The sequence below is a fragment of the Synchiropus splendidus genome, chromosome 2 (assembly GCF_027744825.2).
Source record: "Synchiropus splendidus isolate RoL2022-P1 chromosome 2, RoL_Sspl_1.0, whole genome shotgun sequence".
Lineage (NCBI taxonomy): Eukaryota > Metazoa > Chordata > Actinopteri > Syngnathiformes > Callionymidae > Synchiropus > Synchiropus splendidus.
The window spans coordinates 28,433,093-28,446,082 of record NC_071335.1 but is presented as its reverse complement, the minus strand read 5'-3'; the positions used below and the strand labels follow the sequence as shown (position 1 = coordinate 28,446,082).

General features: G+C 43.3%; 1 long non-coding RNA gene across 2 annotated transcripts; it reads right to left on the bottom strand.

Moving 5' to 3' along the window:
• Positions 1-4,756, bottom strand: LOC128754557 (uncharacterized). Of its 2 annotated transcripts, none has more exons than XR_008413934.1 (3): positions 4,664-4,756; positions 2,525-2,873; positions 1-2,137 (listed from the first exon to the last, which is right to left on the bottom strand). It is a non-coding gene; the product is annotated as an uncharacterized LOC128754557 (long non-coding RNA). The 2 variants fall into 2 exon arrangements; XR_008413935.1 differs by having other exon boundaries at positions 2,525-2,753; positions 4,664-4,754.
• Between the last annotated feature and the right edge of the window lie 8,234 nt (positions 4,757-12,990).

Sequence of the window (12,990 nt, the reverse complement as noted above, 5' to 3'; positions counted from 1 at the left end):
AAAAAGAGGCTGCCATTGAGGTGCAGGTAGGACGTCCTCTGACTGAAACACAGCCAATGAGCACCATTAAAAAGCATTCATATCTGGTCCTTCTGAGTACCTTTGGCAGGAACAAGCCACTCAAACGTGTCTAAGTGTAGTGTCCTTGGAGGTTAATGCAAACAACCTGACTATTTTTACATTATCTCAAAGGTTGCCAGTCGAAACATAATGGACATCAGTCCACTCCTAATGGTTATTTTTTTGGTTTACAAGTAACTACATTGTATTTTAGTTTGTGTTGACTGTTTTTTTTTTAGTTTCTGTGATTGGAATTTTGTGTATCAGCTTCTGCATTCGGCTTTATGTTTTTACATTCGGAGAGGAGGGGTGTGTGGAATTTGATAGAATGCCGCTGATGGCGTATGTTCCAAAGTGTGTCTCCTTGTACAATGTACCAGCCGATGACGTCCTGTCTGGACATAGTGATCAGACTTTTTGAAACTTTTTAATGTGTTAGTGGAACTTCAAAATTCAAGGCACACTTTTACCACCTGTAGCAATTATATTTTATGTTTAGCAAGCCCATGTCTTACGCCAGTGAACACATCTTGACTGGCTAACATTTACCGCGCCATCTTCAGGACAGGAAGTCGCCTGGACTGATTCCGTAACGGTGAAAATCTCATCAATTGATGCACATTTTTCACTATAAACGAATAAATGTAGCTTCAGTAAAGCCAAGTGTACACAACCTGTACGCGTCAGCCAATCACGAGGCATTCGTTGTCAGACCAGGAAGTAAAACATAAGCTTCGCAATAAACCTGCTTGACATATATTATAGTTCTCATACAAAAGTGAGTGATAGCCATCAAATCCTTCATTTGAAGTACTATTTTACTCTTTACAAAGTTGAGAAAAATCCGATCATGACTGCCATTTTGTACCTTCTCTGTCTTGACCACTCTCTTCTGGATTGCGTGTGAAGAGTTCCGGGAACACTACTGCCACCTGCTGAGCTCATTTGAATTTGACTAAGACTGGTTTCAGCTGAGAAAGGCATAGAATTGAACTGAATTTAATAGATGCTGATAACATTGGGAGTGAAAATCACTGTATTTGAATTGTTCTGATTCTTGCCAGTGCTGCTAACGCACCATAGACCATATTAAAGGGGATGAAAAATTGTGATTCTTCTGGGTTTTCAGCTGTTTTCTTCTTAGATGGTTGAACATTTTGTCATCAGAAGCCTGGAATAAGCATCTGACGGTGACATGTTTTCTATGGATCGTTTCTTATGAGGATCAGCGAAACTCATGGCTATTATCTTCTGGCCCATCAGGGACCGATGACGCATCGCCTGTCTCACAGGGAGGAGAAAATTAAGTCTATAAACTGTAACAAATTTCCCAGTGAGCTCATGAAATGGCCACTGAGAGTTATGGTTCCCTAGGGAAAGTTGTTTCACGTATAAGGGCATTCGATATTCATGAAACACATTAGGTGGCTGCTTGAACTGTATCGCACTTAAAGTCACAGAGCCTGGTTGTATTTGGGTGTTGAACATCTGGATAGTCAGGTAACACGCGGCGAGCGAAGGTTATTTGTGAACATTTAGCAGAGTATTCATCAAAAGCAAAGGTACTGCTCTTTACACAACAGGGAGGGAGGAAGAGAGAGTGAGTGAGAGAGAGAGAGAGGGGTTGCACACACTGCAGAGGCCATTTGACACCGTCTCTATTGAGACGCAGTACTTTTGCCGCACACTGGCTTGAGAGCGCCTGGATCTTTGTCATGCTACATAAATCTCCACTGCTCTGTCGGGATATTTAAAACTGGAAAATCTGTTGCTGCTTTCACTCCGCGTAGTGTTGCCCAGTTGTACTGTGAGTTTTGTCATTATATAAATAAAGATTGAACAATCCATCTTGTCATTGGGGTGACCTTCACCTCAAGAATTCTAAAGCCACCGGCTTTCAACAACCCTGACAGTTCTGGTCGTCTCCATCACTCTTTCTCCATCCACTTCTCCCTTCATTTCCGTCATCACCTTGCCAGCGTGTCCGTCAAAACGTCAAGCTGGGGTCGGCAGGAGATCCCACCTCTGCCTGCTCTGGATACTTCCTCCAAAGCTGCCCAGCACACTCCCTCGTAGCCTGGAAAAACAACCGGACACACGCTGACACATTAGTTTCCGGCGCTTGATGAGTGTCACCACTTTATTCCCCTAAATAAAATCAGTTAGTGCTGCTCTCCACTTGTACATCATGACCTCCCGTGAAGTGAAGGTTGATGCGGGGGCAGGCATGGATTTAATAGGATCGTGGCGAGCAGGGATTAAGCTGCTAAGCCTGTTATCTGCCACGATGTACACGCACCTACAAGCGTGCCGCTACATTAAGCTTGTGAGGTGGAAGGGCTCTGTTATTTACAAACAAGAATGAGTTAATGGTTTATCTGCTGATCTGTAGGCTTGTCATGATCACATCTAGCTGGATGGTGGTGAGATTGAGATGATATTCTATCAGTCAGAGTTGGCTCACACGGATGGACACATGGCTTGAAGTGCAGAGGTCCTACTGCTCCATCCTCAACTCTTGAGCTGACTTCCCTTCGACCTCAGGAGGAGAAGCTTTGAAGGGACTTTTTAAAGACTCAGACGCCTGTGTGGAGAAGAATCTTCTTAATAGCAATCCCCTCTGGAAGTTTCAGGCTCGGGTGAGCAGCAAGAGAAGGTTTGGAGTCAAGACCGAGGAAGTCCTCCCTCTTTGTCTGCAGCAAACCAAAGAAGAGATATCAGACCTTCTGCCTGGAAGTTGGACAAACAGAGGAGCTGGGTTGAATCGGTGTGGGACCAAACCAGAGTTCCCAGCAGGGCTTCTGATCAAAGATCTACAAAACAAACAAAAAAAATGTGGAATTCACTTTCACAGATGCTGAAACTTCACTGAAGAACAAGTCATATCTTCTTGTCACCGCTAAAAGACAGCTTCGTTTCTTGACGTATTTATTTCTTGTGAGGAACCCAACCTTCTTAGACAAGTGTATTTGGTATGGAGAGAGTCTGGAGCTGAACTGTTCAATAGAAATGAACCACACGTGTGGAAGATGCCGACTTCAGTGGTGGATGACGGAGTGAGTTACAGCTACACACTGATGTTTCCATCTCAAATGTTGACCACAGTAAAGTGGCTCCTAAGGTATACATCCGGTTTGTGTGTCCCGAGTCTGACCCGCCTGCATTGGCCTTCTTCACTGTGGCTGACGTGGTGACTGGAAACAGGCTGGCTGACGAAGACAAAGAGAAATGGCGGAGGAGTCTCACTTCTAAGCCCTTGTTCTTTGGGGGTTTCTTAAGTATGTGTCTTCTGTGTTTTGCAGTTTTAAGAAGAAAGACTGAATCTTTCATTTGGCAGGATTCCTCTTCCTTATCTTCCTCTTCTTCCTCTGCACACGCACAAACACAAACACAGAGCAAAACTCCACAACAGAGAGACACAGGACGGCTAATCCTCCAGGTCATCGCTGGGGTCAGGGCTGACACACATCCCTGGCCTTCTGACAGTGATTTCCCTCGTGTGCTGTTATGCTGCTGCCACTCTATCGCAGCGCATTCACATACAGACAACACTTCTTCCACACTGATCTGTCTTTGGTCTCTACCAAGGGTCTGGACGCTTGCTTCCTCTTAAATGTCAGACTGTAGGGATGCCTCACCTTCGGGAGGTCAATACTGTGGAATCCTGAACAGCTGGGTGTCAAAGCAGAGACCAGATGCCGAGCATCACAATGATCCTTTCGACAAGAAGAACCGTTCCAGACCGATCATCTTGTAGCAGCAGGCCTACACTCATGTGTTCTCTATTGGGAGGGAGGGGTGGACTTCCTCTTGCCAGGTGGATGAGGCGTTCACAGGCAGCCCTCTAATAGTCTGACAGACTGTTTGACTGTGAAACTATGTTCTCCTCAGCATCATCATCAGTTACATGGAGTATAAGGCATTACTCTGGTGCTTCCAGAGGAGCATGGCAAGTTCTGATCTCTACTGCGCAGCACATTTTTACATGCAATTGTCGTGTCTCTCTTGCACCAAATCCCAGGTCTCAGAAGCTTTTCCAGGCCTCTACCAGGCTGTCAGCTGCTGCGCAGAGTGATGCCACTCGGCCCATGGATTGGTCACGCTCACAGTTAGTTTGACTGGCATCAGTTGCTATTTAATTTTTGAAATTGCTTCAGCTGGACCAGAAGTGCAGTTAGGGGATTTAGCCTTCAAGAAATTGGGCATATGAGAGTTGTTTGTGGCTGTAGATCTGCATGAGAAGCAGGCGCCTCCCTCCCACACCCACATCAGCCAGGTTGTATATTGTCTGGCATTATTTGGTTTGAGTTTCAGTACTGCAGTTTTACAGCTGTACAGCTGTGTATCTCTGACTAGACTCACTGTCAACATTCGCTATGGTCACTTTTTCTGTTATTATTTATTTTTCTCATGGTTAGTTTAGCATTTAGGATTATTTGAAGCTACATGTCCCCTGTGTTTTTGGAGGACCCACTTCATCAAGGATTTTTTTACACACAGTCTCTTGCTAATATTATGACCTCTAGCCAGTTGAAGTGAGCACACACAGGAACGTGACAACCACCTGCTAAACCCAGCGCTGGGAGCAGCCCAACACCCTCACCTTCTTAATGAGAGCCGTCAGACCGATATCTGCTGGGAGCACTGGTGAGAATGAGAACCGGGACTCAGGGGATGGTTGCTGGGAACTCTAAAGTCACATTGGAATTCAGTGTGTTTCACATGATCCCTTAGAACTTATTCAATTATAACACAAAGTCATTAAATGGTTGTGGCTTTGATAAGCAAACAGTAAAGTAAAGTAAACAGTATACAAACCTTTAAGATGTGTATGTGTCATGTGTGCAATTAAAGGTAAAGGTAGATTTTATTGTCAATTCTGCCATACGCATGGCATATAGAGGGTTGAAATGTCACTCCTAACACTAAGAATATAATAAATCGCAGAACAATAACAGCCAACCAGAAATACAAGCCACATGAATGACAGGTTGTTTCTTTTGTTTACTTGGTCTTTACCTTTGTGCTGCTTTGTTCTAACAGTTTTCAGATGCTCCTGACCCGGACAGAAAAAGCAGGAAGCATGAACATCATTGTGGACGTGGGGGGGTGTATATGAGAGGCAGGAGGGCACATCTTCTGATTCCACCGGATGGCGATCGCCTGAAGATCAATTCAAGGCGCCAGCAGATGCGTAGGGCTTTATATAGGGCAATACCCCTTCCCTCGGTTGTGCGGAGAGTATATTAAAAATCTGTCTTGGCAAAGGCAATGCCTTATAAGGGAATAAACCAATACCAAAGTCTGTTCAAGGGCTGCACATGTACTCATAGAACTGGAGTGACATCCAGGTAACTATTTCCATAGCCTCAATTTAACAATGAACCTGATCTGATACACACTGGACTCCAATGGATTCCTGCTTAGATGCAAGCAAGTGGCTCCGCAGCCATCTCATGCGAGAATGTGACAATTACTTCTTGAAACAGGCTCAACAGACAGCACCTGCCAAGCATCGTAACTCACAAGCCGCTGACTTTAATTTGGCCTGTTACACTGTAGTGAAAACTTGCTCAGCAATAACATTAGACTGCAGCTTGTTCCGGATGAGAAATCAATAGCGGGGCGTAAGTCTGGCCTGGCTTCACCCAGTGGACGGATCCTAGCCGGGGTCAACGGCCCGCAGCCTCCATTTGTGTCTGTGATTAGACAGCAGAAGAGTTTCAAGTGATATATTTGAGTATTTCACTGGAGAAGCGGGAGTTAAATAAACAGGACCTTGTTTTGGTGTGTATCAAGCGCGCCTGACGTTTGCTCTTCTCCTTCCACACACCCACAGACATTATGGCTCACAGGCAAACACACAAACTTCCAGACTTACAAAAGGTGAACAAATATTTTTTCCTGCGCCACAGGAAATTCTGTTTGTCTTTATGAAGGTGAGATGGAGCTGCGCACACACTGGCACGGTGGTGATGAGCCAATATCGTCTTGACTGGGGGGAGTTGTTTTTTAATAACTTGCAGAGTGTTCCCATCGTGGGCAGAGATCTGTGTCCTGATATTTCCTCACGGGCGAGCGGAGCGAATCAGCATCGGTTTGTATGAGATACATTGATATCATTTTAGCATTCTAACAATGACTGGAGTAAAGACAGTTCCAATTATGCATTTTTAAACAAGTTCAACGTCTAAGTGCTTTCTGGGTATCGTGAAGATGGTTACATAACAGCCTTCCAGTCTTCCATTTCCATCTGCCAGCTATACTAAGCTATCCTTAGATGTTTCGAAGGAGGATTTTTCCCGCCCCATTTGATTCCAAATTTAGGTTAATGCCATGCTGGATGTGACATTCTCCACGTCACAATTTCTTCTCACTGAAAAAAAAAAAATTCCATGGTTCATAATAATAATAATAATAATGATAATAATAATAATACACTACTTTCAAGTGCCATTTTGTGTCCACAAGTGAAATGCTACTTTCACTCTGTCAATGTCACCTCATGTCACTTGGTATATATAGCACATCAAGTGTTGCACTTCACTCACAGTGCATGAGGCATGAAGAATGTGGCCATATAAGGTACTATATAAACCACGTATATGATGTCGCAACCCAAACCCCAACTCTTCTGAACATCACCTATGAGGACACACCTCTGACCCCATTGAAAGCCCTGTGTGTCAGCATGCAACACGTCATCATTGGACACAATAGTCCACTCCAACCCATCTGGACATACATAAAGACCTGTAGACAAGTTAGTCAACAAGTAACGTCTGTATATTTTTAAAATGGGAGGAAACTGGAGTGTGTGGAGGAATCCAACTTTTCGGGGTGGGAAACCGATGCAAGCAAAAAAAAAAGGAAAAAAAAACCTTGAGTTAGAGCAAGCTTGAGTTGATGTATATCTCCTCCATGTGGTCATCCTGTGGATGCAATCTGAAGAGACCCATGAATGAAAGGATGCAAACCGATGCTTAAGTTCTTCCTCTTGGTTTTGGTCTCAGCAAGGCTGGGCACATTTGGCTGTGCTTCACCTCAATGTGCTTTATTTGAGGAATATTGCTTGCAGCTTGTTAGAGAGTTCATCTTGCAAAAGAGGCAACAAATACCAGATTTCAGGAGTGGTGGTCGGCTCTCATTACGACAGGCGAGAACGACACTCTGAGCTGTGAGATCAAGCTTTCCTTTTCCTTCCTGGGAGCATCACCAAAGAACAGCAAACTGGCTTCACAGGATACGGTTGGCTTGCTCCTCCTCTGGGAGATAGAATGACAAGTTAAGTCACCCCCCCATGAGACTTCCAGGAGGCCACGTCTCCCTGTGAAAAGGAGTCAGTGGAGGTGATCCCTATGACTCATAATAATGTGACCAGGGAAGACCAGGAGGAGAAGCAGATAAACAAACCAATGCTTGACTCTCACCGTAGGAAAATGCATCGGCAGCACAGCGCTAGAACATGTGTATGTGCATCTTCAAAGCACCCGACTGAACAGAACTCGTGACCTTTGGTGTCCCACCAGATCATAACAAGACGACTTGATATGACAAGCGACAAGTCGGCTGCCTCAATTGGCCCACTTACCATGACTCATCTCTTGACGGGCCCCGAGGTCAGGCAGACTATCACTCAAACTGTTTTCCAATCAATGCAACTTCAGCCGACGTACTTGACTATTGCTGTAATGAGAGGGCCGGATTGATCTCCATGAGTTTATTGCAGACCCAGGTGCCTTCGGAGACCCGCTTCAATTTTCCCCGTTTCAATTAAGCTCCGAAGCCGAACCTTAACACGCCACTTATTGGTGAATCATTGTTTGAGTCAATGAATTGGACTGACATGACTAGACATGACTCCGGTTGTGTGTTGCTAAGCAATAGGGGATAAAATATCATCTCATTACCATCAAACAAAAAACTCCGGTGAGGTCATTCATTCCTGTTTTATTCATTTCACAATGCAGCTATCCAACTGAGGAACTCTAATACTGAAGATGATTTCAATTCCACATCTCGGGGATTTCACTTACGGAGTTTTCATCCACCAAATCTTATTCAAATAGTGAAAATAAACATTGATGGAAACACTTGAAATTTTTAAAAAAGGCTGAAAAAAAAAACGTTTTCACACTTGGAAGAGGTGGTTTTCTGTGTGTCGATAAAAATAAGAGTCGCCACTTCACAACAATACTGGTGCACTACAAATCTGTGTACATCATGCAACAACTGTTCAGATAACTCAACTCAACTCAAAATGTGCTGCATCTCATTATGAGGAGTGAAGAATTGTGGACATGTGAGCAGCGAACACTCTTCTGAGAAGCCAGTCACAAACACAAGTTTAATATTTCGTTTATTTTGGGGGAAAATGGGAAATGATCGGATGGAAAAATGTGCGGCTCTGTCTCAGTGTGGGCTAATGCTATTCTGGAAGGGAAACAGCAAAGAAACATCGGCCGTGTATGATGTTTTATGGCAGGGAGACGGTCTCTGATGACTGGCAAAATAATAGCAAACGGAAACTGGCTTAAAGTCGCATTTTGCTTTTGCATGTTTTCACTGAATTCAAAATGTCAAGTTGTTCATGACACATCCAAATGTTTCACGAACAACTGTTTATTATTTTGATATCAGTGGCAAGATAAGTTAACTTCAGTTGTAGACACAGACCTTTCAAGACCAGAGCCGTCAAATAACATGGAACTGTGGAGCAAGTCTCAGTGTGTTCTGGTTGTGTTCAGTGAAGTTATTCCCACTAGGAACATCTCTCGATGTCAGAGAAGATTGACCAGCCCTGAGATGTAAAATCCAAAATGGCTGCTCAGTGTCAACACTGAGTAGAGCTCCTGTAATGTTATATATATTCAACTTCTACTTTTTTTCCCATTAAATCGTTCTAATGATAGTATCATTATTTATGAGTATTATTATTTATATATGCTGTAAATGCGAAAAGTAGCTATTATTAGCCTGTTTGATGCCTGCAATAGCATATCAAATATATATTGAAGTATATCTGTGGCATCGGATTTTGAATGTGAATATTAAATACCATCAAATTTCTAGCACTGATGTTCCTTTGCCTACCATTGTCAATATGTCATTCGACATAGAAGAAAATTCAATAGGAAACTACAACTTTTGACAAAAAAATGTCAGTAGCAACAACAATTCCAATACTCTATATATAATTTAGTATCCAAAAAGTTTAACACAGGAACACAGAAACACACCCAAACTAGCACTAGACACTGCGAAAATTGGACCACACCTGAGATATTACTCCTCCATTACTTGCCCTTCAGCAGTTCTTTTCAATGGCGGCCTATATACAAAGAAACACAAAGTAATTGGATCAATAAAATGTTTTGAGCATCCCCCATATTTAAATTCGCAAACCTAGAGATGTGTATTTTGCAACGTTTTGACACTCACACGAGAAAACCTCTGCCTCGCCATCTTTCTTCTGGGTTTTCCGTGAAACCGTCTATTTATCTGGTATTTCAGTCGAATATATAGACGCACTGTCTGCATAAATATGCACCTCAGTGTTGCACATGTGTGTTTTATGGGACTCGGTGCTGACGCATCAGGACGCCTGCGGCGCAGATAGCGAGTCAGTTAAAACGCCTGCAGATAGATCTCTGAGCTCTGCCTCCTCCTCAGAATTCATCACAGTCAATGATAGTGGGCTGTGAATTTGTCTCCTTCACTCAGATTTATTGAAATGATAAACACTCGCTGTCATCTCTTTTGCCTGGCACTATTTCTTTCTGCCTTTTGGAGCGACGCGCTCGCCGCAGCCTCCCTGAGAGAGGAGCCCGGACCCTAATGGAAATGACAATAGGCTGTTTATGCACAACCTTTATCAACGTCATTAAAATGTTTCAGGAATGCTTTCACGGCTCTTTAAAATTCAATGTGAAGGTCGGACGAGGAGCTCCTTCCTTGTGAGTGACAGCTGACTTTAAAGCACCACCACAGATGTATTATATTTACTGTTCCGTCTGTATTTAACTATTCTACGGCTTCATTTACAGTAAAGCAGAATCATGTTGTTTAGACACAATTATTTAGTGAATGATGGTTTTGAAAGAGTTTACTGAGAATGTTAACACTACATGAAACTAGCTACAATTGTTGTACTGGGACATGCTATATACTAATCATTAATAAACAAGATACTTGCTTTATTACTGTTTATAGTCAGTAGTTATACTGTCATTTACACTTGGTGCCCATTCCTGAGTAATATACAGTCAAGATGGTGATCAGTACTTTACAAGGATGCAGTAGAATCAGAATCAGAATCAGAATCAGAATCAGAATCAGAATCAGAATCAGAATCTCAATCCAATTTATTGCCATGGTCAGTGGGGAGCCCACCAACTAGGAAAGTGTTTTGGAATAAAGTGCTGACAAATAAATAAATAAATAAAATAAAATAAACATAAAAAAATGATAAACAACTAGGCTGTTCATGAATTCAAGACGTTGTTCCTGTGACGGGAGGTTCTGGTCTGGATGGACCGTAGCCTCCTGCCAGAGGGAAGAGGAACAAACAGTCTATGTCCAGGGTGAGAAGGGTCGGCTCTGATCCGACCTGCATGTCTCTGGGTCCTAGAGGCATACAGGTCATGAAGAGGTGGCAGGCTGCAACCGATCACCTCCTCAGCAGAACGTACGATGCGCTGCAGTCTGCTCTTGTCCCTGGAGGAGGCGCTGTTGTACCAGACGGTGATAGAGGAGGTGAGGATGGACTGGATGATGGCCGTGTAGAACTCCACCAGCAACTTCGTCGGCAGTCGGAGTTTTCGTAGCTGCCTCAGGAAGAACATTCTCTGCTGGACCTTCCTGATGAGGGACCTGATGGTCGGCTCCCATTTGAGGTCCTCAGTGATGGTGGTTCCTAGGAAGCAGAAGGAGTCCACAATAGGAATGGGTGAACCAGCCAACACGAGAGGGGACAGAGAAACTGTTACTCTCCTGAAGTCTATGACCATCTCCACTGTCTTCTGGGCGTTGAGCTCCAGGTTAGTGGCTAATATGACGCTAGTACATATGGGAGTTAGTAGTTTTATATGCTAATAACGTATGGTCCCCAATCTGAGGTGAAACTGTCTGCAGTTTTTCATTTGGGTTATTTAAAAATGTAGCGTCTGTCAGACAAGTTCATCCACATTCCAGCTCCACAGTCTTTTCAGGTCAGGATGATGATGGTAGCTATCTTTAGATGATTGACACCTGAAATCTCATTCACTTACTGGAATTAAATGGGGGATTTTGTGAGTCTCATGACCCTAAAATGGTTGTCTCTTGATGAGACGGGGGGGGAAAGAAAGAAAAGAAACCTCCAGAACTCCAGTACGTGAGCTGCTTACCTTGGACCCTCTGCTTCCTCCTGAGATGCTTGCAGGTAGTTGACACCCAGAGACGGATGACCCATTTGCGACGACCATCCAGCAGGTCTGAACCAATCACAGATCACTTTGGGTTGAGAGGCACATCCAGGTAGCCTTTAGCTGCAATCAGGGTCCTGACACATGCACTCAAGCAACCTTGACTCCCCTCTTTACTCCCCCCTCTTGGATCTAATCTGATCACCTCCTTCCACCGTGGTGTCGAGCACTGGACGTTTAGCTCAACAGTTTAACCCCCGCAGCAGATGCTGGGGGATAAATATCATAGAAACTATCTATCTATCTATCTATCTATCTATCTATCTATCTGTCTGTCTGTCTGTCTATCTATCTATCTATCTATCTATCGGTCCATCTGTCTGTCTGTCTGTCTGTCTGTCTGTCTCTCTATCTATCTATCTATCTATCTATCTATCTATCTATCTTAGGGGTGGGATTCAATTAAAAAATTAATCGAATAATCGTATAAGAATATTTGCCACAAGAAGTCACATTTTTTAATTTGAATGAATTTGGAATTTATAATCCAATGATGGACCCATACGTACATTTAAACAATCCGTTTGACCGTAGCACAATAAATCATGATGGTACATAGATTCAAGTTTTTATATCACCATATTTAAACTCAAGCTCTTTTAATGCCTTGAAAATATTGAAAATATAAGAATTTCATCACGTCGGGCAAGAGCTAAAGATTTACACTTAAAAATAGGTCAGAAATGCAGATAGGACCCTTTGAAGCAATGTCCAGTCAATAGGTCCCAAATAAATAAGGTGCTTTTAACAGCTTTTTTTGCATTGATGTATGTGACCATAAGGACATTTGCTTGAAGGAAGTGTTTGCACCAGCGGACCAGTCTCACTGTTTTTACAGCACATACTTGATGTGGCCATTTGCGTGTGGTGGATCTAGATCGGAGTCAACAGCACAAGCTGAAGCAGTTCAACTGCTGTTCTGCTCCTCTGGACACCAGTGAGGTTTGGGTCTGTTGGGCAGGTTTCAGGAGCCATTGCAATGAATTCTAGAATTCACCGTATAGGACTAGAGCTATTGGTGGGAGAGGCACATCCATCTGTTGTTCTGATGTTTGAAAAACTAAATCTGCGATGAAAAAAATAATGCTTTACAGGTCAAGGATGATGAAGGACAGAGGTTATTGGCCAGGACACTGGAGAACACTGGAGAACCGGCTCAATCAATGGACACTCCTGTTCTATTAAGAAGAAATCAACCACACCAGAGAAGGACCAGCAATGATTGCAAGATATCAAGAAATGGAAGGAAGTGGCGCCTGGAAGCACACGGAGAAAAGCCTGACCAACTGTAATATGCTCTATTCGCAAGGCACTGTTTAGGGCCTGGTAAATCTGAAACATTTTTGTCGCAAATGTATTTATTTTTTTTAAAAATAGCACGCTTCAAAGCTTTATTTCATCTCTCTCTCAAAGCAGCTCTTGATCAACGAGCTTGTGGATCTTTGCATATATGGAATTTATCTAC